Source organism: Oryzias latipes, chromosome 23 (genome assembly GCF_002234675.1).
Source record: "Oryzias latipes chromosome 23, ASM223467v1".
In the NCBI taxonomy this organism is placed as follows: domain Eukaryota; kingdom Metazoa; phylum Chordata; class Actinopteri; order Beloniformes; family Adrianichthyidae; genus Oryzias; species Oryzias latipes.
This window is the reverse complement of record NC_019881.2, coordinates 1920225-1941488: the sequence shown is the minus strand read 5'-3', so window position 1 is coordinate 1941488 and position 21264 is coordinate 1920225. Positions and strand designations below refer to the sequence as shown.

The 21264-nt window shown below is 42.2% G+C and overlaps 1 protein-coding gene across 1 annotated transcript in view; it reads right to left on the bottom strand.

Moving 5' to 3' along the window:
* slc16a7 (solute carrier family 16 member 7) overlaps window positions 1-16068 on the bottom strand; it is a 38741-nt gene extending 22673 nt beyond the window's left edge. Inside the window, exon 1 of the mRNA XM_004082850.4 lies at window positions 15909-16068. The gene's annotated coding sequence lies outside the window, so the exon portion shown is untranslated. The remainder of the gene's footprint in view (window positions 1-15908) is intronic.
* Window positions 16069-21264: the final 5196 nt, after the last annotated feature.

Sequence of the window (21264 nt, the reverse complement as noted above, 5' to 3'; positions counted from 1 at the left end):
TGGCCCCGCCCACAGTTCACCTTGAGCGCTCAGGAGGAAACAGGAAGCCAACTGACAAAAATGTTGCGACAGTTTATGATCAGGTGCCACTGCGGGAACAAAGTTACACACCCAAATGACCTGCTTTAAAGACTCAAGCCTGCACACACACACGCACGCACAAGCACACAAAAGCAGTTGACAACAGAACAATGTGTTTGTGCAATGTTTAACTAGCTTCACCTTTCTAATCAACCAGAAGTCATTTAAAGCTGCATAATTAACTTATCATGATGCCGCTCAGCTTGGCTTCACATAAACTAATTTAGCCAAAAAACAAAATCAACATGTTTGCTTGTGCATAAGCACAAACAAACAATTATTGGAGATTAGCACAGCTCAGGATGAGAATAACATTTAGGAAGGCCTCCTTTCAACATTTCAGCCTAGTTGAGTCACTGCAGCTAATTCTGTAAAAATGGGTCATTTGGGACTTTCAGTTATAGACAAATTAACCTTGATGATGATATCTGCAGTGGAGGTCGGCGCTAGAAAACGTCCATTAGGCTACTTGATTTAGAAAAAGGAAAATACTTTGCAGTTGAGAAACGATGCATGACATACAAAAAACGTTTGCAGGTATTTATACATACACGGGGTTTGCAAATAAAAGCAGGTTTAACCTGGAAACCAGCTTAGCAGGGCCAACAATGCAGATGGTAAACATTTTTACTTCAGTCATGTCTCTGGAATTTAGCCTAAGGTCAGATGGGTTTTGAGTTTCCTAATGAGGGCTAATAAATGTAAAAAAAAGGAAGACTAGCATAAACTTATACAGCTTTAGAAAGTAGATGAAGATGAATTGTTAACCAAAACTCAAGAGTTTGTCTTGACAACTAAGAAACTTTGCTGCTAAATTTCTAATCTAGCTAGTTCCGTACCCATTTATTAACAATTAGTCAAAACCAGCAACAAGTTTTATTGTAACGCCTTCAAATCAGTTGGTCTTTAAATGCCGTCCCACATCCTCAGCACAGCATTTCAGTGTATTCTTATTCTCCCTCAGAGTAATAGGATGTAATACACGTTTTCAGCGCCTTCAGTAAAATTACACTGCAGTAGTTCCTTGTTTTTTCGTTCTAAAGATAACCTGCGACAGGTGAAATCTGCAAAGTAGGATTATGGATGTTAGAAGGCCATTAAACTCCTCACTTCACACATTTTAACCCTTTTCTCTGTTGTTTAAACTCTTAAAGTTCAAACTTTCGTAGAAAAACAAGTCCAGTATAAAATGAAAACAAAAATTTGCTCGCAATTTAGGATTAATGTAAATTTCGCAAACCAAACGCAATCTTAGCAGGAGACACAACACAGATATTGACTGACAGAAGCCAATCATGATCCAGAACACAAAGTGATGTAAAAAAAGAAAAGAAAAAAATCTATGAAACAGTGAGACTGAGAAAAGTCAACCACAGTGTCGCAAGGGACCGCTGTACAGTTTTAAACTGGGTTATCATGTTTTTTGTTTTGTTATAAATAAGCTATCGTTAAAATAATCTTTTGGTGCTGTTGGTTGTAAACTCTTCAAAAAAAGGACAACAATCCAACATTTGATCATCGAAATCAGTTAAAAGTGGTGAATTTTTCCAAATGTTACTAACAGTTTAATCTTTTGGACTAGAATATGGTGTTTAAACAATTCAAACAATAAAATGGTAAATGGTGTAGCACTTTCCTGCCTTGCTTTAAGGCCTAAAGCTCTTTACAGTCACAGTCCCGTCCACCAATTCACTCCACTGCCAAACACTGGCGCCAACCACTAACCTCCAGAAGCAATGTGGGGTTCACTGCCTGATTTGACACAAGGCGGGAACCGGACCTGCAATTCTCTGACAACGAGTTGACCTCTCTGCCTCTGCACCACAGCCCTCTTTAACTGTTGCCATCAAGCTGCATAACAGCAATCTGATTTTCTCTGAACCTAGGCTCAATTTGATCAGTGAAGTCCAAACGGTTCATACCTGTCCAATGTCAAGGACAAACACCGTGAAATCAAAAGATGGACTATATTGACAGCTTTAGTTTCCATGGGCTCAGACTCTCTCCTTGTTTTGCCCACAAACACGGCCGGTTGATCAAGTGACTGCGGACGCGCACAGAAATTACCGTACAAACACCACCAGAACACTGTGTTTATTTATGCTCAACAGTTTGAGAATGACTTTGCATAAATGCAAACTATCAGGTGGACCGCAAAAATGTAAATGTAAAACAACTAGGTCATTTTAGTGGCCCGCCTCATTCATTGTGAGTGGTCCTAGTGGCTAAAAACAGCATTTTTTAACCCTTGTGCTATCCTAAGCACTTTAACATAGGGAGTTGGGTCATCTAGACCCACTAGACAGTGGTCTGAACCTTTTTTCTTCAATGATTTGTGATCTTCACTGGTGTCCATGGATTACATGAAATCTTTCCACCTTTGTCCACCTTTGTCATGGTAGGGAGAACACGTCAATGGAAGGGGGGGGGTCATCTAAGATAACACAAGGGATAAAGTGCCTTGTAGCTGTGCAATGTTTAGTTAAGTTTAGTTGATGTTGCATGTATGAAGGAGGCCCCAGAAAGAAAGGCTCAAACACAACTCTATGATCAAGTCTTATGGATGTCTTGACATTGAATCATGACATCGGCCACAGGTTGTGACAGCTTCATGATTAACCTACAGGGATGAGAAGAGAAATGTTTTAAGAAGAGAAGGCTAAAAGTCCAGACGCCATGACTCCATCTGAAGACAACGTCACCCCAATGAACGAGAATCCTTATCGACAAGTATTATAAATGTTAGTAATAATAAGCAAGCTTTCATGCATAAAGTGATTTGATCTGTGCATTATTTTCCAATGGACGAAGTAATCACTAATTGAGCATTAATAGTTGTATTATCCCCTTTCAGGGTAGTAGTCTTTTTAGCTTCCCCAAGTCATGACCTCTAGCCCACACTACTGTGAACACTTATACAACAAGCAAGGGTAAGTGTGCGAAAGTAGTGTCATTTTTTCAACCCTCCCAAACCCTGCAGAGTGTGCGAGGGGCCCATGAGTGCTGTGGTTGGACATGCGTTCTATAAAAAAATGGGCTGTAGAATCTGTATGAAAAGTGACACATACATAAAGTTTGATCAGTGAAAAGTTTAGCTATTTCATCATAATTTGGTGCCTCCAAGCAGTCCCACATTTTTCATATCATTGACAAAAATGTATTAGATGGATGCCAACATTACAGAAAAACACAAATCTGTCTACATACTGTATATTATTTTGTTGGGGTAACTGGAACCTCTTCCTGTGCTAAGGGGTACATAGGTCTTTTCAAAACACGGTTATGCCAATTATTTGAAAATTGATTATGAAGGAGAAATTAATAATTGTGGTTTGTGTCCGGCTGGAATTAAATCACACCAAGTCTTTCATTTATCAGAACAGAGCAGTGAAAGAAAAAGTCTGGAGCGAGATTCACCAGATTTGCACCAAGCCTCTTCCAACTGTGAGTACATGCACAAGTATCGGTTGGGACCGTTTCAGTGTGAACACCGTATGCTAATAGCATAGGGCAGACCACGTTCAGCATGTTCTTGAACACGCATCACATACCAAGTGTGTACGTACCATGAGACTTGACTTGAGACTCAGCCTCAATGACCTGAGAACTGGGACTTGTGTACAGAGTTCATTCGTTTATTCGTATTTTCATTCTGCAGGAAACCACTGTCCGGTTTGTGAGGATTCTGCTGTTGGACATTTGTGATGTTTCAGGTTTTTGTCATGTTCTGTCTTCTTTGTCAGTCTTACCAGGTCCATGTTGATCATCCACAGTTGTCTTCATTTAGATAACTACCCTAAGTGTCTGTAAGTGTCTGGTTTTCATTTCTTCATTGCCAGGTTATCTGCTTTTTGTTTCTTCCTCGGTTTTGTCATGTCTAAGTTTAACTATTAAATGTTTAAGTTTGTGCAAACAAACGCATTTTCCTGCATATTGGTTCCAGTTCTTGACGAGGTTTAAAAATGAAAGCTCTCTTTATAAAGCTTTTACATTAGAAATACAGAAACATCACATTATCTTTCCCAACAAGCAATCTATCAATAGTTTGTGACTTTTAAATTAAAATTTTAAGACTTGACTAGAATTAACCACCAAAGACTTTGGATTTGACATAGACTTAAATAGGAGAAAAATAGAAACGCAGAGTTTACTTTGTAGAGTATTTTCTCTGTGTGTAAAGACTTTGTGTTCATTGAAACTTAACCGAGAGCTCCTTCCCTTCCCAGGGTTGTATATGTGCATGCCCCTTTTCCCTTTATCATTCCTGCTTACAAGAGCCGAGCAAACACTGGTCAGATTACAGCGGGTCCAGTGTTCCTCTGCCTTACAGACCATTTTGATCTGTTTTCTCAAGGGGCCAACAAACACTGTTTTATTCCTTTCTTGCCAACTGAGCTTTTAGTTCACTTGAACATGCTTTTGTCTTCACAAGAAGCTGAGCGCAGACATTAAAAGGAGTACAGCATAAAGTTCCTTTCAGTGTGTCATTTCATGTGAAAGTCTTGAGGGAGCGCAGCGCTTTCAGTTGGAACAGGAACAAAGTCTGCAGCTGCCAACGTCTTCCTGCTGAACCACCTGAAAGCTTTCCCTGCTGCCACGCAAAACTGCCCTACTTTCAGAAGCGACACACATTCAGAGCACTCATTATCTCTCGTGTCACAGGCAGTTTAGCTCAGGCGTCAGAGCAGGTCGTCCAACAACCGAAGGCTTGGCGGATCGATCCCCACACTCCCCAGCCAGCTGTCGCCCCCCGAGCGCGGCTAGCCTGCAGCTCACCGCTCCCCCCAGGGGATGGGTCAAATGCGGAGAAAGAATTTCCCCATCGTGGGATAAATAAGTAAAGTATCTTATGTGGTTATGTCAGCTGTAAGGTGTGGAACGCAACGACAATGTTCTGCTATTTGAATGTGATGTTTTTACATTTCTACCTGTTTTTGTTTCTTTCAAATGTCTTTACTTCAAAGTAGACTCTAGACTTTTTCATAGAATAAAGATTTTGACATTTTGTCAAGATTTCTCATCTTAATCTGTGTGTTTTGTGAGCCTAAATGCCCTCTATTAAAGAAAGAAAAAAGAAGAAAAATGAAAATGTCTTTCACATCGTGACTCAAAAGTTCAAACATATTGTACCTGTGCATTGGATTTTCTTGAATGAGTTTAGTATCCTGAGGAGAAAAATGCAGAAAAACTCAACAACTCTGTTTGATTTCTGTTCAGCCTGTTGTTCGAGCTCTTGACCTGGAAGAACGGCCTAAAAGAAATATTGTGCATCTGCATTCCACAGAGATCAAGCAAGGCTTCCAGCACCGACACACTCATAAACTGCATGGCCAGAAAGGCCCATGTGTGCAGTCTAAGCTGTTCCCGTGTTTCATGAAATAATTATAAAGCAACGCTCCAAAATAAAATGTTTGCCTGTAACCCTTGTTCTATCCTAGGCACTTTACCATTGGGAGTTGGGTCATCTAGACCCACTAGACAGTGCTCTGAACCTTTTTTCTTCAATGATTTGTGATCTTCACTGGTGTCCATGGATTACATGAAATCTTTCCACTAGGGTTGTGCCGATTGACGATATCATCGTCCATCGTGATGGGTGACTGACATCCCGATGGAGAGACCACCATCGTGATGCCACGCCCCTGCCACGTTGCGCGTCGACACCATAAGCCGCGGTTACATGTACAAAATATCTTGATCGGATCAATGGTTGGATTCGAATCCAACCGGTTGATCGGAATAAATCATTCGCACATGCGCAGTAGGGTTTGAAAACCGGAAGGATATGAATTCCGCCGAGCGGCTTTTTTTTTCAAACTTTATTGAATGTAACAATTCAATACAAAACAATGTTAAACAGCGCCGAGCGGCTATATACATTGACATGTCAGCTCGGTAAAATACGAGACGATCTTCTAAACGTGCCTTTAATAATGTTACGGTTATTATGAAACACCTGTTCGCTCATCATTTGAATTTTAATCCGTGTGGTCAGTGCTTTTTCTGAACGAAACCAGGATTAGCAGTATGCTAACACGGGCTAACAACATTAGCTTTGGGTGGTGCTGCTTGCTGGCTGCACGTAAACATGTAAGAATAACTTCAGCCTTTATTTAGTCGGGACACGACTGGAAACACAAATCTGCGTGATTGTTTGAATGTTTTCTAAGGACTGAGCGACATTTCTGCTTTGAAACTCAAACCACTGTGTGTGTGCTGACGATCCGAGCTGTGCTCAGACACACACTTTTAGACCCGGTTCTGAGTTCAGTTGCTTGTACCCCTAGAGCTGCGGGACGGATCGCAGTCTTAAATCTCACACACATAGCGCTCATGTAACAAAGCACCCCCCCCCCTTCCCCTCAAACACAAAGCTGGAAGTCCGCGCTCCGCCGGTCCACTTGACTAGTTAAGTGCGGGAGCGGACTACTTCTTTTCTATTTTGTTTGTTACTTTTTTTGTTAAAGTCACTTCCCTCAGTTTATACTGGATCATCGAGGATTAGTCATTAGTTGGGAAATAAAATGAAAAAAGCAAAAAAACGAATAGCAGTTATATAAGAACGAAAAATGTAAAAATACCCCCCCACCACGATATCATCGTCCATCCCGATGGTTGACAGCAAACATCGTCAACGGCCAATTTACGGGACATCGCCCAACCCTACTTTCCACCTTTATCCACCTTTGTCATGGTAGGGAGAACACGTCAATGGAAGGGGGGGGGTCATCTATAATAGCAGAAGGGTTTACAGCAAAACTATGAAGTCGCTTGTGATTTGCGGCTTTCAGTTAAAAGACGCATCCAACCATCTTCTAAGCCTCCTAAATGATGTACAGCTTTCACATTTAAACTCTCACCTCCGTCATTGTTGATGCCTGGCTGAGTCCACTTCAGACCTCCAACCATACTGAACCCATCAAATGAATTCAAGAAGAGCATAGAGATCCTCAACCATTTAAGCCATTGATCTCCAACTGTAAACACAGGTGTTACACGCTGCCACTGGAATCCAGAGTAGTGGAGATCATCTGGTCACTTGATGAATACCAAAACTCAATGCCAAGTTGGTAACAGTACTGACATGCATTACAACAGGTACCACATAAAAACACAACTGTCGGTGCTTTCGTTCGGACATGCCAATCAATTGCAATCCGTTCAGTTTTGCAGCACAGTTCTAACCAATCACTTTCAACAATTCCGGGTGGGCTCATGTAAGAATGGGTGTGGTTGTGAGGGTGCACGAAGCTCCATTCAAAATGCTGAAGGTGAAGAAAGCAAATGTTTGTCTGTACTTCACAGAAAAAGATTCTGGTTCAGTGGCCTGATGGATAGGAGCGACGTGTACAATGCTCTGAAAAAAGTCTGTCGTCGTGGCGATAAGCAATGAAATATGTGTTTCAAAACTGTCAGAACGAATGAAATCAAACATCTTAGGCATTTTGAACCGCTCTCCTTTATCCTTTGACGTTGCTTAGTCACACTTAAATGTTTGTAGAATTTTTATTTTTAGTTTGGTGGCATCAGTTCAAGGTCTGTTTAAGCACCAGAACCATGTCAAAAGTACCGGTTCTGCAGCAGCACTGGATAAATCCAAACGGTACCCATCCCTAAATATGGCAGTTGCTGGGAGAAGAGTAGAGAAGAGAAGTAGAACCAGGACAGTTTAGACAATTCCATGCAGTCACCTTTTTAGACAGTTTGGTTTTGTCCTGTTTCCGCATGAACGCACATCAGTGCACTAAGAATGCTTCATAAAAGGCACGGATGAGCCACTTTAGCAAATGACTGTAAAGACAGGCCCTCTTGTCCAATACTAGTGTCCTACCTCACAATGAGTTTTTCAATTAAAAAGGGTTGAAATTAACATTCTGTATCTCTGTAACAGCCCCAAAGGACGGACTGACACAATATCATACTCTACATATTATAGATGGTATGTCGGTTAGGTTAACACGTCTGTTCAGGGATGGAAGAGCAACTCTTTTTGGTACATAGTGTATGTCTAAAGATGGACACATCAGGGACTCGCGGGAGCATCAGCTTTAACAACGCAGTAAAGTTACACAATCCAACAAACAAAACATCTATCTGTTTATGTAAAACTACGCCTAAATGGTTAAGTAATTAATTTAAAGACCATATCTGAAAAACAAACATTTCATAAAGTAATTGGCTGGACTGTAAAGTCCTGCTGAGTGAAAGTATAAAACTACACCGTGTGTAGTCTCTTTAATAAAAGTTAGAGATTAAGTCTTTTTTTTTTCAGAGTGGATCTAATCTATGCTAATCAGATTACAGGCCGTCCACAGCAGCGTTCTGTGAAGATGCCGGTTCTGATTGACTGAACACGACAACGATGGATCCTCAAAACTCGTAAGCAGCTTAAATTGATGGATTGGAACATGAAGCAGAAGACAGATTGACCATAAAAGACGCTAAACTGGGTTGGAAAAGTTCAGCTTTATGGAGCCGCTTTATGAGGACCATAAAAGTACAGAAGAAGTGTAGCAAAGTCACCGTCTAGTCGCAGTATTGTCGACACTTTCTTCTGATCCTGCTGCCGTGTCCTTCACCTTACTTACTGCTGTAATCACAGAGTAAAGTGGGATTGTCAGGGGACGCTTAAAAATGTCATCTAAAAAAACATTGCAGAAAACCTTCTCTGTTAGAGAGCTCATCCAAAAAAATAGAAATCCTGTCAAGTATTTATACAATTCAATGCTGGCAAGAATCATCATTTTCTACTAAGACAGACCAAAAGGTCAAGATGCCTGTTTTTTCCAACATCCAATTTGGAAAAACTGAAACAATGAAGGAATCCCAATTAGAGTGACCTTTAACCCAAGTATGAAATGGTAAACTGTAAGACATGGCATAGTCCTTACAAGTCTTTGGAAAAAGTCGGTTTAAAGTAACGGGGTTAGTAACCCTGTTACTTTTTTTAGTATCAAGAGTAATTTCATTAAATAATGATCTGCACTGAATGAACGCAGTGCTTTAGTTTGATTGATTTAATGATTGGTTCAAACCAAACGGACCGCTGGTGTCTTTTTTCATAAAGTGTCTTTGAAGCAACTTTCATGTCGCCCTCGGCAACACACGTTCAAGCAACAACTTCCAATGAAAATTCTATCTGAACATAGGAAAATGCGGGGTACAAGCTTCCGCTTTCCGTGTCACACGTAGCTACGCATGATTTTAAAACCATTTTCGGGAATAACAAACAAAATATGTGTGCCATGAAGACAGAAATCAAGTTAGGGTGTATTCAGACTGGAGAAGTCCGTTGGTCCGGACCCCGTCCGCTTAATTTTGTCTGACTCAAGTCCTGAGCCTTGTGTTTGGTCTGTATTCAGACTGACATCAAGGGGACTTTCCTGTTCCGGACCAAAGCTAGTAAACAAAACCATGTGACCGAAAATCTCTTCACTCATTGGTCAGGAGTTACAAGAGTGGGGCAAAGCAACTAGAGGCAGAAATGATGCAAGTCCTGCACTTTTGGTTCTTTTAAACCATTTTGTTCATAAATTTTGGACGTCTGTAACGTCAGGTTCAACACTTTTTACTGATTTTTTGGTCCAGTGGAGTCGTGCTGCAGGGCGGTTACTGTCAAAGAAGACAGCAAAGAAAGTTCACTGATAAGTGTCTATGGCATATAGATTGTGGGGAAAACAGTGAGAAGCTATCTGTATCACGTTAAAAGTTGCTTTGATCAGCCTGAATTCATCCGATCACATCCCAGTGAGTTGCTGGGTCTCATCGTTGTGGTTTTATGGCTTTGGTTTAAGAGAATTCTGTTCATGAACTACATGGTGGCTTTTAGGATGACGTCACAGCAGCGCATGCCGCGTAACCAGACACAGAAAAGCATGTCAGAAGTGTTTTAGTGGTGTTAAAATAAACGTTCTAACAAATAAACAGTTGGACCCTTTTTTCTGTTTGATAACACGACAACCGTTGCTTTATGTTTGTCCGCGGCTCATCTGCTGCTACATTCCTACTTTGTTTAGGTCTGGGCCATCTTCGTGGCTCGTTCACTTCTACCCATTTTTCACCTTATGCACCGGAAAGGCTTTCCAAACTGGGGTTAGCCAAGCATTCTTCCCTCTAACAGAATACATTGGTGCTAAATATCTGTTCAGGGTATTTTTGTATTTAACCCTTGTGCTATCTTAGATGACCCCACCCTCACAGTGACGTGTTCTCCCTACCATGACAAAGGTGGATCCATGGAAGGATTAATCCATGGAAACCAGTGAAGATCACAAATCATTGAAGAATGAAGGTTCAGAGCACTGTCTAGTGGGTCTAGATCAGTGTTTTTCAACCAGTGTGCCGTGGCACACTAGTGTGCCGTGGGAGATGGTCACGTGTGCCGTGGGAAATTGCCCTCATAACTGATCTAAAAACATTTTCCATCTCCAGGATTTCAGCTCTCTGTTCATCCAAACAGGCCCTGAGAACACTGAGGAGTTAGGACTATAAAAGATCGTAAAATACATTTTCTTTGCATTTATTTTATTTTATTTTATTAAAGACATTTTGATAAGAATGACGGTACCACGATTCAGCTGCACCTTCGGCTGTATTTTGGAAAAGTCCCGTCCCTTTAACTGTCTCCACCAATCATTCTTGGGGGGCTTAATCACATGTCATCAGTCTGACCAATCAGAAGTGGTTAAAGTCTTCACTTCCTTGTTCTGATTCTGCTTCTAAAGTCTCTCAGTTCCAACAAAAATACCAGCTAAAGCTCGTCTTTAGCGGTGTAGCTTTCCGCAGAATCCGGTATCAGACCGTGGAACAAGTGAACAAAACAATGAAGCTCCGAAAACCGATCTCCGGCTGTTTTATGCACTACATCTCCCATGATGCATTGGGTTGTGAGAGTGACAGCGCACAAGGAGATCTGTTGTTAAACGTCTTGACACCAACGAACACACATCAAACTGCTTTTAAATCTTCTAACTTAACTTTTATTGAATCTTTTAGAAAAAAACAGCTGCAGTTTCCAGCTTTTTCTGCAACAATTATCTCAAAAATGCATGTGAGATTGCGGAGGGGCTGTAGATCAATACAGACTATGAGTTTCTCCTTTTTTTAAATTTTTGGATGCTGGTGTGCCGCGGGATTTTTTTTAAGGTTAAAGTGTGCCGTGGCTCAGAAAAGGTTGAAAAACACTGGTCTAGATGACCCAACTCCCAATGTTAAAGTGCCTAAGATAGCACAAAGGATAAGGCAGTTTAGTCCATCGTGTTCATAAACACATATGCCTACATTTCCACATTAGGAAATAAATAAGAACACGATGGAAGAGAAAATGTTGTTTTGGTTTGTTTTAGGTCAATCTGATTAACACCTTGCTCCTTTACAGATAAATGAGTTCTGTCCAAATCTATCAGGGAAACTTGGTCTCCATGGTGACGGCTTATCAGCATTACCATTCCTTCCCCACCCACTCCGTCTGAGTCCCATGCTGAGACTTTACAGTTATGGCAACGCATGATTAGCTCTAAGGTAACCTGAGAGTAACGCCGTTTAGAGGGCAGTTCATTATTAACACAAACAGAAACACTAACATTTAACTCCAACGTTTTACTAGCATTATGTAGATTTGATACCATATTAATTATATATATATAGACTTTTCTCCCAAAAGTACAAAAGAACCCTGATAGGGTAGAAGGTATTCCCATACATTCCTTATTTCTTTAACACATTTGTGTCTTGGCTGTGGGCTCAAAAGCCCTTCAGGCTAATTCCTGGGAAAGCCATCACTTCAAAAGTTCACTTTGGTTTTCCATGTGGGCTGCCAACACCCACACTCCTCAGCCAATCCAGAGCTCCTTCCTGCCACACACCTCTCATCGTACCATGAAGGTCAGACCGTCTTGGTCCTGACCGCCCTCATTGAACCACAGAAAGGCATCAAATGCCACAAAAAGCCACATGCTACAGTTCTGCAACAGTAAGGTCACAACATAAACACAAACGGGTTTAGGATCTACTGACCGTCTCTTCAGTATACTGCGTTATGATGGCAAACTACTCTACCATTAAACATCAGGCATTGGGAAAAAAACTTCTTAAAAATCAATGGATTATTCCAGTTAGATTATGAAAACAAAGATCTGATTGAGATCAAAGATTCACACTATAGTACCAAAAGTATTGGTTCACCCATCCCAATGATCAGAATCAGGTGTCCTGATCATTGGGCCTGCCCACAGGTGTATAAAATCATCACTTAGACATGCAGACTGTTTTCACAAACATTTGTGAAAGCATTGGCCGTTATCAGAAGCTCACTGAGCTCTGTCACAGGACGCCACCTGTGCAACCGATCCATTGGTGAAATGTCCTCCTAAATCTTCCACAGTCAACTGTCAGCTCTATCAGAACAACATGGAAGAGTTTGGGAACAACAGCAACTCAGCCACCAAGTGGTAGACCACGTAAACTGATGGAGTGGGGTCAGCGGATGCTGAAGCACAAAGAGGTTGCCGACACAGTCAATTGCTCCAGACGTCATGTGACCTTCAGATTAGCCCAAGTCCAGCACGCAGAGAGCTTCATGGAGCGGGTTTCCATGGCCGAGCAGCTGCATCAGAGCCACACGTCACCAAGTGCAATGCAAAGCGTTGATGCAGTGCTGTGAATTAATTATTAATAGAGATTATAGTATTGTTAACAAACACTAAAAGCTGCACTTTGGGGAACAGAGTAACACAACTGTTTATATGCTTTTGACTTGGCTCAGTGGAGCAAATAGGTAATAGTCAGTCACACATTCTGCAAGTTGTCCCACATGAAAAGTTGAGTCTGGTCTGTAATGTTCATTAAAGAACCTCAGCTGTGATGTTTCCTGGAGGTTTGGAAATACTTTAGCTGCTACTTTGGTCCATTCTTCCATGCAGCTCTTCTTAAGAGCTGTAATGTGTTAGAGGTCTTGCTGGAAAACACAGACTCTCCACTCCTTCCACAGGTTCTCTATTGGACTGAGGTCTAGAGACTGGCTAAATTACTGAAATGTTTTTGTTTATCTATCCACTCCTCTGTTGCCTGGGCGATGTGTTTGATATCGACACTGGAAGATCCAGATACATTTAACCCTTAATGGTCTTACTGATAAAAGGAGGTTTTTGCCCAACATTCTCCATACATGACTCCAGTCATCCTGCCCCCTTTGCAGAAAAACAGCCCCAATCCATGATGTTTCCACCGCCATGCTTTACAGTGGGCATGGTGTTCTTGAGATGCAACTTGGCATCCTTCTTCCTCCAGACATGACAAGTGATGTTTATACCAAAGAGTTCCATTATGATCTCATCAGATCACATGACATTCTTCCAACCTTCCTCTGGATCGTACAGAAGTTCTTTTGGAAAACCCTCCCCGGGTGGAAGGCGGTTGTCAGTGATCTTGGTTGTCTTCGATATTCAGTCTTGTCCCTGGTGTCACTTGACAGCTCTTTGGTCTCGGTCATGTTGGAGAGGTTGAGTGTGATTGTCTAAGGGTGTGGACAGGTGTCTTTTCGACAGACAACCGGTTCAAACAGATGACATTAATTCAGGTAACCAGTGAAGGATAGGAGAGCATTTTAAAAAAGAAGTTCCAAGTCTGTGAGGACAGAATTCTTGCTGGTTTGTCGGAGATAAATACTTATTTTCTGCATCAATATACAAATAAATTCCTCAAAAATCAAACGTCATTTCTTACATTATTTTCTAACATTCTGTCTCTCACTTTTAAGTGTGATGAACATTGCAAACTTCTCTTGCCTTTTTAAGTAGAACAACTTGCAGAATGTGTCACTGACTGAATACTTTATTACCCTAAAATTAAAAACAATCTATCATGTCACACAGCTTTGTCTTAAGGGATTCCCAAAATGATCTAAACAGACATAAACACATATCACCAGTCTACAGGTTAATGATAAATGCAGCCTGTTTACAAGTCTACAGCTTGTAGATTGGAGCCAAATCATTGTTGACAGTAAAATACTGTAGATCCAGCAGCCCTTAACTCACCGTACCTGCATCTGTTGAACATCAACAAACGTTTTGCAGTCACACGCCTAAAGACGTCAAAGCTTTTCCAGATAGACAAGCAGTGTGGGGGGGTGTCAACCAAAGGCATGAAACACCAGCAAAGAAAATGTTATCAAATTAAAAATTAGAATTATTCAAGCGTTTTTAAATATGTTGAAATGTTTTTTTTAAATAAACAAATGTTTGTAGTAACAAATAATCCAAATTTGAATGTTTTTGTTATTTTTAAAATACAGGTTTATACTTAAAAGTTGAAAATGTATCATTAGCACTAAATTTGGCTTGTAGTTAGCTGTTTAGCTAGCTAACAAGTATCTATTAAGGGTAGTTAAACCTAACGAGCTAGTAGCCTGGCAAGCAACAGCCCCAAAACATCACTGCTCTAGAGGAGATCTGCATGGAGGAATGGGCCAAAATACCAGCAACAGTTTGTGGAAAGCTTGTGAAGACTAACAGAAAACGTTTGACTGCTGTCATTGCCAACAAGGGCTACATATTGACCAAATTATAATTATATAAATTATAATTTTCCACCATAAATTCTTTAAGAATCAGCCAATCGGATTTTCTGGATTTATTTTTTTTGTCGTCTTGTCTTTCATAGTTGAGGTTTACCTATGAGGAAAATTACAGGCCTGTCTCATGTTTTTAAGTGAGAGAACTTCCGCAATTGGTGGCTGACTGAATACCTTTTTGCCCCACTGTAACTGTACCCACAATGGAGTTCTTCCAAAGGAAAGTTGTATTTTGCCTCACAGTAACTGAATAAAACATGTTGAAATATTTCTTCTTTTTTTTTTATTAAAAAAAATATTTTCCCCACAACCAAAAGTCAGTAATAATAGCTGATCTAGATACTCTTCAGAAAGTAAGTGCCACTTTACAGTCATTCATGGGAAGTTTGATAAATCCTACAAGTCACTCAGTATATAGTAAAATACTTCTGCATACATTTTATACCATTTGATTTCCAATAAAGAACTGGTTACAAACGCCAAAAATGTGTATCATTTTCTCTGGCTAGTTTCCAGAAAGTAGCTGCACATCCTAAACCCCTTCAGGAGCAGAGAATTGTTTAAATTCACTCCAGTTTGTGTGCTTGTTAAACAAAGCAGACATAACATGTTAGCTCAGTTGGCCTCGTTGACTTGATCTGTTTACTTTCGCTCTTGACCAGAGAGGGCGCTGTTTCCCCCGTTAAGGATAAGTGATGCTAAACAACCTTGACGGATGTCAGTAAGGCAAGGAACTCAATAAACAGCCCATTTAAGCTGTTAATCCGCAGTATTCAAGCTCCTCTATTCAGCAGATATGCATTTATGTTCAATTTGCTGCTTTGAGACAATAAAGAAACACCCCAAGAGGCTTTAAACTAGTCCACATGAAGCTGATGCAACGGTGAAGGGGAGATTCGTGACCACTGCAGCAGAATCATATGATGCTGCTGATGTAAGGACGGGGACCGGCTGAAGCCAGTCCTAATTCCCGCGGCCTACATGCGCTACAGTCCGTCTATTGACACGAATGTAGCCATGCAGTTAAAATTCCTCCTCTCCCGCCAGGCCTCTGAACGCATCATAAAATGTAGTCACCCCCTCTCACGGCGAGACTTTAGTTTATCCCGTTGTTTCGCGGTAGTTCTCCATGCAACCCGGCGCGAGCTCGTTTACAGTGAAAGCGCGCGCGGACACCAACAGCTCCGGCTAATCCTTCAGTAAGTCGGAGACGGAAGTGCCTCCTCTTACGTGTCATGTATCTACTTGGTGTTACCTTTGTGGAGATGCCCGTGTGGTCCCGCGCGGGCTGCCGGCTCGGTGACCTTGGAGTTGAGAGATGTGTGTGTCCGCGCGGCTGAGCGTTTCCTGAGTGCGGAGCCGCTCGCGCGCGAGCCTGCTGCTGCTGCTGTTGCGCGCGGCGGAGGGCGGTGCTGCCCGCTGCCCGCAGATCCGCGCGCGGCGTTTTACAAACACAACAAAAAATGTTCCAGACGTTAAAAAAACCTTGTTTCCTCATGAAGAAAGATTAAAGGTATCCGATATAAATATATGTATAGGTTTGCTTTGAGACACATTAAGGAGGCTGTGAGTCATACAGCTTCATACATGTATGACATATTTTATCCGCTCCTCATTCTCTATGATTTGAATCAAGAAATGATGATTGCAGTTTTAAGCTTAATTTTATTTATCTAAGTCCTCCGTCATTTAAAATTAACAAAATTAAATAAAATTAAAAATCCCATAAACTCCATTTTCATCAGAGTGGATCCTAAAGGCCCCAAATCCTTCACAGTCACAAGTCCCCTTTACACATGCGCACAAGTGTGTCAGCAAGACCACCAGGAGCAATGTCTTTACCAAGGAAACTTTGACACATGAGTGGAAAAAACGGGAATTGAACCTGCGACATTGTGATCAGAGGTTGACCGTTCTACCTCCGAACCACAGCCACCCAAAGAAAAGAATAATGTAAGTCCTGTCAGTTCTTAAACAGTGGCAAAAGGCTTTTTTAGTAGCTACTGTATAATAATAATAGTAGTGATATTTTATGTCTCACTCAGCAAAAATGAACTTTCCTTTGTCATTTGTCCTCCACGAACTACTTAAGACATCATTTAGGTCTTTCATTCATTCATCTTCTGAACCCGTCGTGTCCCATTTGGGGTCTCGGGGCTGCTGGAGCCTATCCTGGGCCACCTGTGTGCCCCGTACAGGTCTGCCCATTTTTCCCATCCCACCGTTGTTCAGTTGTTCATCTGTTGGCGTCCTTTAGGTCTTGTGCCCAACAAAATGATGGTTTTGTCCTACAGTTTTCTGAAATATGTTTGAATTAATTTAAAACACGTCTTCTTTGTCGTCTAGACTAAACTTTCTAAACTTTAAGAAAAGTAAAAAATTAAAGGCAGAGAAACTTTATTTATGCCAACCATTCATACATCTGTTAGCACGTTGCATAAAATGCCCATTAGCACGTACTTACATACTTTAACAAGATGCGTGTATAGATGCCTATAGATAAAGACGGAATATAACTACGTATTTTAATGGAACATTGTCTTCTAGACTGATCTTGTTTTGTTTAGATGAAATTGATTTTTTCATCTAGATGTCAAACTTAATGGTCTGAGGAAGTCTATCAAACACGTCGCCTGACAAAACGTCTCTTTTAAAGATCCTTTTTTACTTCAACTCATATTTAGGTTTGACAATAAGAGACAATTACAGGCTGAGTTTTATTACCGCATAACGATGGTTGTGAATAATTTGGTCATTTATTTTAGGCTGAAATGGAAACTGGATGTTAAAAACCATGACTACCGTCTTCCAATACTGGGGCAGAATTGCTTCTTTTAGTTTTCCTTGACCTTTAGTGCAAAGGTCATCCAATTCTTTTTTTAAAGAATATCAAATGAAATGGAAAAACAGTTCAAAAAGTCAAACTCGCCTTAGCAATATCTGGATTTGCTGCCAACTATTTGTGGAATTTGCTAGAAAAAAGGAAATCTGGTCGCTGAAGGCCACTTTATATAGCTATAAAATCCCATCAACAGAGACCGTCAGATTGTTGTTCATTAGTCAGAACTGCCTTTACGGGTGGGTGGGGGCTGTCTGCGAAAAATGGGCAAACCTGTACGGGGCACGCAGGTGGCCCACGACATATCAAGGTGGTGGGCCGCTTGGTGAGCCCATTGAGTGAAAATGTTCATGCACAGGTCGTAGCAAACACAAGGGTGAAGTAAGTGAGACGCAAGCGTGTCCGATGGTTTTAGCGTTTCTTTCCAACCCCGGCGACTTCCGTTCCTGTGATGAGTACGCATCCTGTTAGAAATGAAGAAATTAGACAGTTCAAGTTTATTTCTTTGGCCCAATATTTGCAACAATAGTCGTCTCAATGGGCCTCATGCCGGTTACGGTGTAATAAACATGAATCATAAAGAACAAGAAGTCATAGAATTCAAGTGGTAATTACTAAACTAACCTGAACTGGCATCCCTGCCCTTAGACTCTCCTTTGCGTTATGGAAAGACTCCTAAAAAAAAATGGATTCTGGAAAAAACGAAGAAACCTCAGGGGTGTCCACAGGAAGGAGAGACCCTCCCCCAGGACGGACAGGCGATGTTCCAGAACTCTTAGAGAAGAAAGTGTTACAGGTTTCGTTTCATTGCTTTTGTGTTTTGGTTCTCTTTTTGTTCTGGACGCACCCCAACTCTCCCCTGCTTCCAGGGGGGTGCCGGACGCACCCTGGCCCAACCCGCCAGCCAATTGCTGGCCAGACTGTATGCTTTGCCGGACTGCTCGGCTTCCCACCCGGCCTCCGGAGCCGCCTCGCTGGACAGCGCGGCCTCCCGGCCGTCCTCCAGACTCATGGGGCCTCATTTATAAACGTTGCGTACGCACAAAAGAAGGCGTACGCCACTCTCTACGCAATAGTTGAGATTTATAAAAAGCAAACTTGACGGGAAAATGTGCGGTCCTCCACGCAAGCTCTGACCCAGGCGTACGCACAAAAACGGGTGAAATGAGAAACGGCGACACCGTCGGCAGATGGAAGAAACACGTGAAAATGACAATACTGCCTCTTATAAATAACATGAAGACTTCACAAAGCAAGTCTCAACAGCCTACAAGAACACCCGTTTGATCGATCAGCAGTTAAACAAACAAAAAAGATCAAACGAAAATTACAACAGAAATTCAAATGAACAAATATTTGCAAAAAGAAAGTTGAAATATGTTCTACAATATTGGCATGTTGTGCAATTCATCCTCATCAATAATATAGTTAACAGAACGAAATAATGTACAAAACTGATATTCTCGTCAATGTGTCCGTCTGGCGGAGCAGATATAGGTGTGGATAGACGGCCAAACGTATTAATTGTCCAGTGGGGAAAGCTGTTTTCATAGTAAAACATTTCTTCATAAGCAAATGAATTATGGTATTCATGCATAAGCTTTTAGTTTGTTTTATTTTTGATAAAACCATGTATGGCGTATGTCTCAACCATTCAGAAAGCAACAAGAATTTACATTTGCGCTGATCAATATCCCATTTCCACGTCGATTATTACCGACATCTGCAGCTTGTCAGATGCAATTAGACGGAGGGAAATAAAATGCCCCATCACAAAGCGTAATGACGCACAATGGCTGATCTTGCGCTCTTAGAGGATGTGGCAAATGCAAGAATTCGGAGAGAACGCATCTTTAGACAGCAAGACGACTTGCTGGCAAATGAGGACGAGTGGCTTATGAGCCGGTTCCGACTTCCTCGAGCCGTCCTGTTGGACCTCTGCGGGCTTTTGGGCCCGGCGTTACAGAGGAGCACTCGGAGGAACCACGCCGTGCCAGTCCCACTTCAAGTCCTAACAACACTAGGATTCCTGGCGACAGGCACTTTTCAGAGGGAATTGGCTGACAGGTCAGGGATATCACAGCCCACCCTTAGCCGGGTAATGCCAGACGTGTTAAAAGGCATAAGAACTTTGTCCCGTGAGTCCATCAAGTTTCCATACACGGCGGGTGAACAGGCATACAAGAAAGCTCAATTTGCAGTTATGTCTGGTTTCCCAAATGTCATCGGAGCTATTGACTGCACTCATGTTGCCATAAGGGCGCCGAACGCTAATGAAAATGCTTTCATCAATAGAAAGCATTTTCATTCCATAAATGTCCAAATTATTTGTGATGCAGACATGTTGCTCACTAACGTCGTAGCTCGGTGGCCTGGGTCAACACATGACTCATTTATTTTGAGGCACAGCAGTGTTGGACGCCGACTCGAGGCGGGTGCCATACGTGATGGCTGGCTTCTAGGTAAGTTTGATTGTAGAAATTCACATTTGTGTACTTCAATGTCTTAACCATTTCACTATCCTTGCAGGGGACAGTGGATATCCCGTCAAACAGTGGCTGCTTACGCCTTTCCTCAACCCACATAGTGCAGAGGAACAGCACTACAACATGTGCCACAGCCGAGCTCGCACTGTAGTGGAGCGCACCATCGGCCTGTTTAAGGGCAGATGGCGCTGCCTCGACTGCACTGGAGGGAGGTTATTGTACACGCCTGGAAAGGTGTGCCAAATCGTGCTGGCATGTGCTGTGCTACACAATGTGGCACAGCTTAAAAACGTGCCTCTACCCCCTGGCGCCGATTGCTGTGTTGGCCCAGACCCTGAACCCCATCCCCACGCATTTGAGCCAAATGCTGCTGCTGTGCGCCAGCGTTTGGAAGTGATGCGTCGCTTGTGAAGAACAACAAAAGGTGCGGAAAATATTATTTATTCAAACATTCCCTCATAGTGCAGTTTAGTTCAGTCAGGACGGTCTTGATTTCGCCCAACTCCTTGGCCACCTCTCTGATTGAACTACTGACTTCCCTCTGCATTTCAAGGACTGCATCGGTGAGGACGCGTCCACTGCTGGAGGGTTGAGAGCCGCGTGCCGTGGAGACGCTGGGTCCAGACGGCTGCTCAGCTGCAGCATCGTAACCACTGGCCCCGCTGGAACACCCAGCAACTAAAATAAAATATTTCTATATTAATAAACTGGAATTGTGAAGCCTGCATAAATGTGACTTGACTCCATTCATTTTAATTATTTCTCTTACCTGTGTCACCCGCTGCATCTGGCGCGTCGGTGTCCCCCTCCGCCTCAGCCACCACTCCACTTAATAGGGATTCCCCAATTATTGCCGCCAGTCTCTCATCAAGAGGGGTCAGCTCCGGTGTCCCCTGTCCCCCACCCGTGGCAGACACACTCTGGCGATGCAGCGCCAGACGTTTTTTTGCCTCGACTTTGATGTCCGACCATTTCTTTTTTACTTCGGCCACGGTCCGAGGCTGTGAGGCTACGGCATTCACGGCGTCTGTTACAGTCTGCCACTCACGTGGCTTTTTGGCATTAGTAATGCCCACACTGTGCCCGCCAAACAACATTTGTCTCCTCTTTTCCACCTCGCCAACGATGACTTCTACTTCACATTGAGTGAAGTTCCGTTTTTTTGATTTTCTCTCCGTGTTTGGCATGGTTTCGCCATCCATGAATATTCATTTGTGGGCGTTTCACGGACTATTTATGGGCAACTATGGGCGTGTCATGAAGCCGCAAAAGCTGCGCAGCATTTA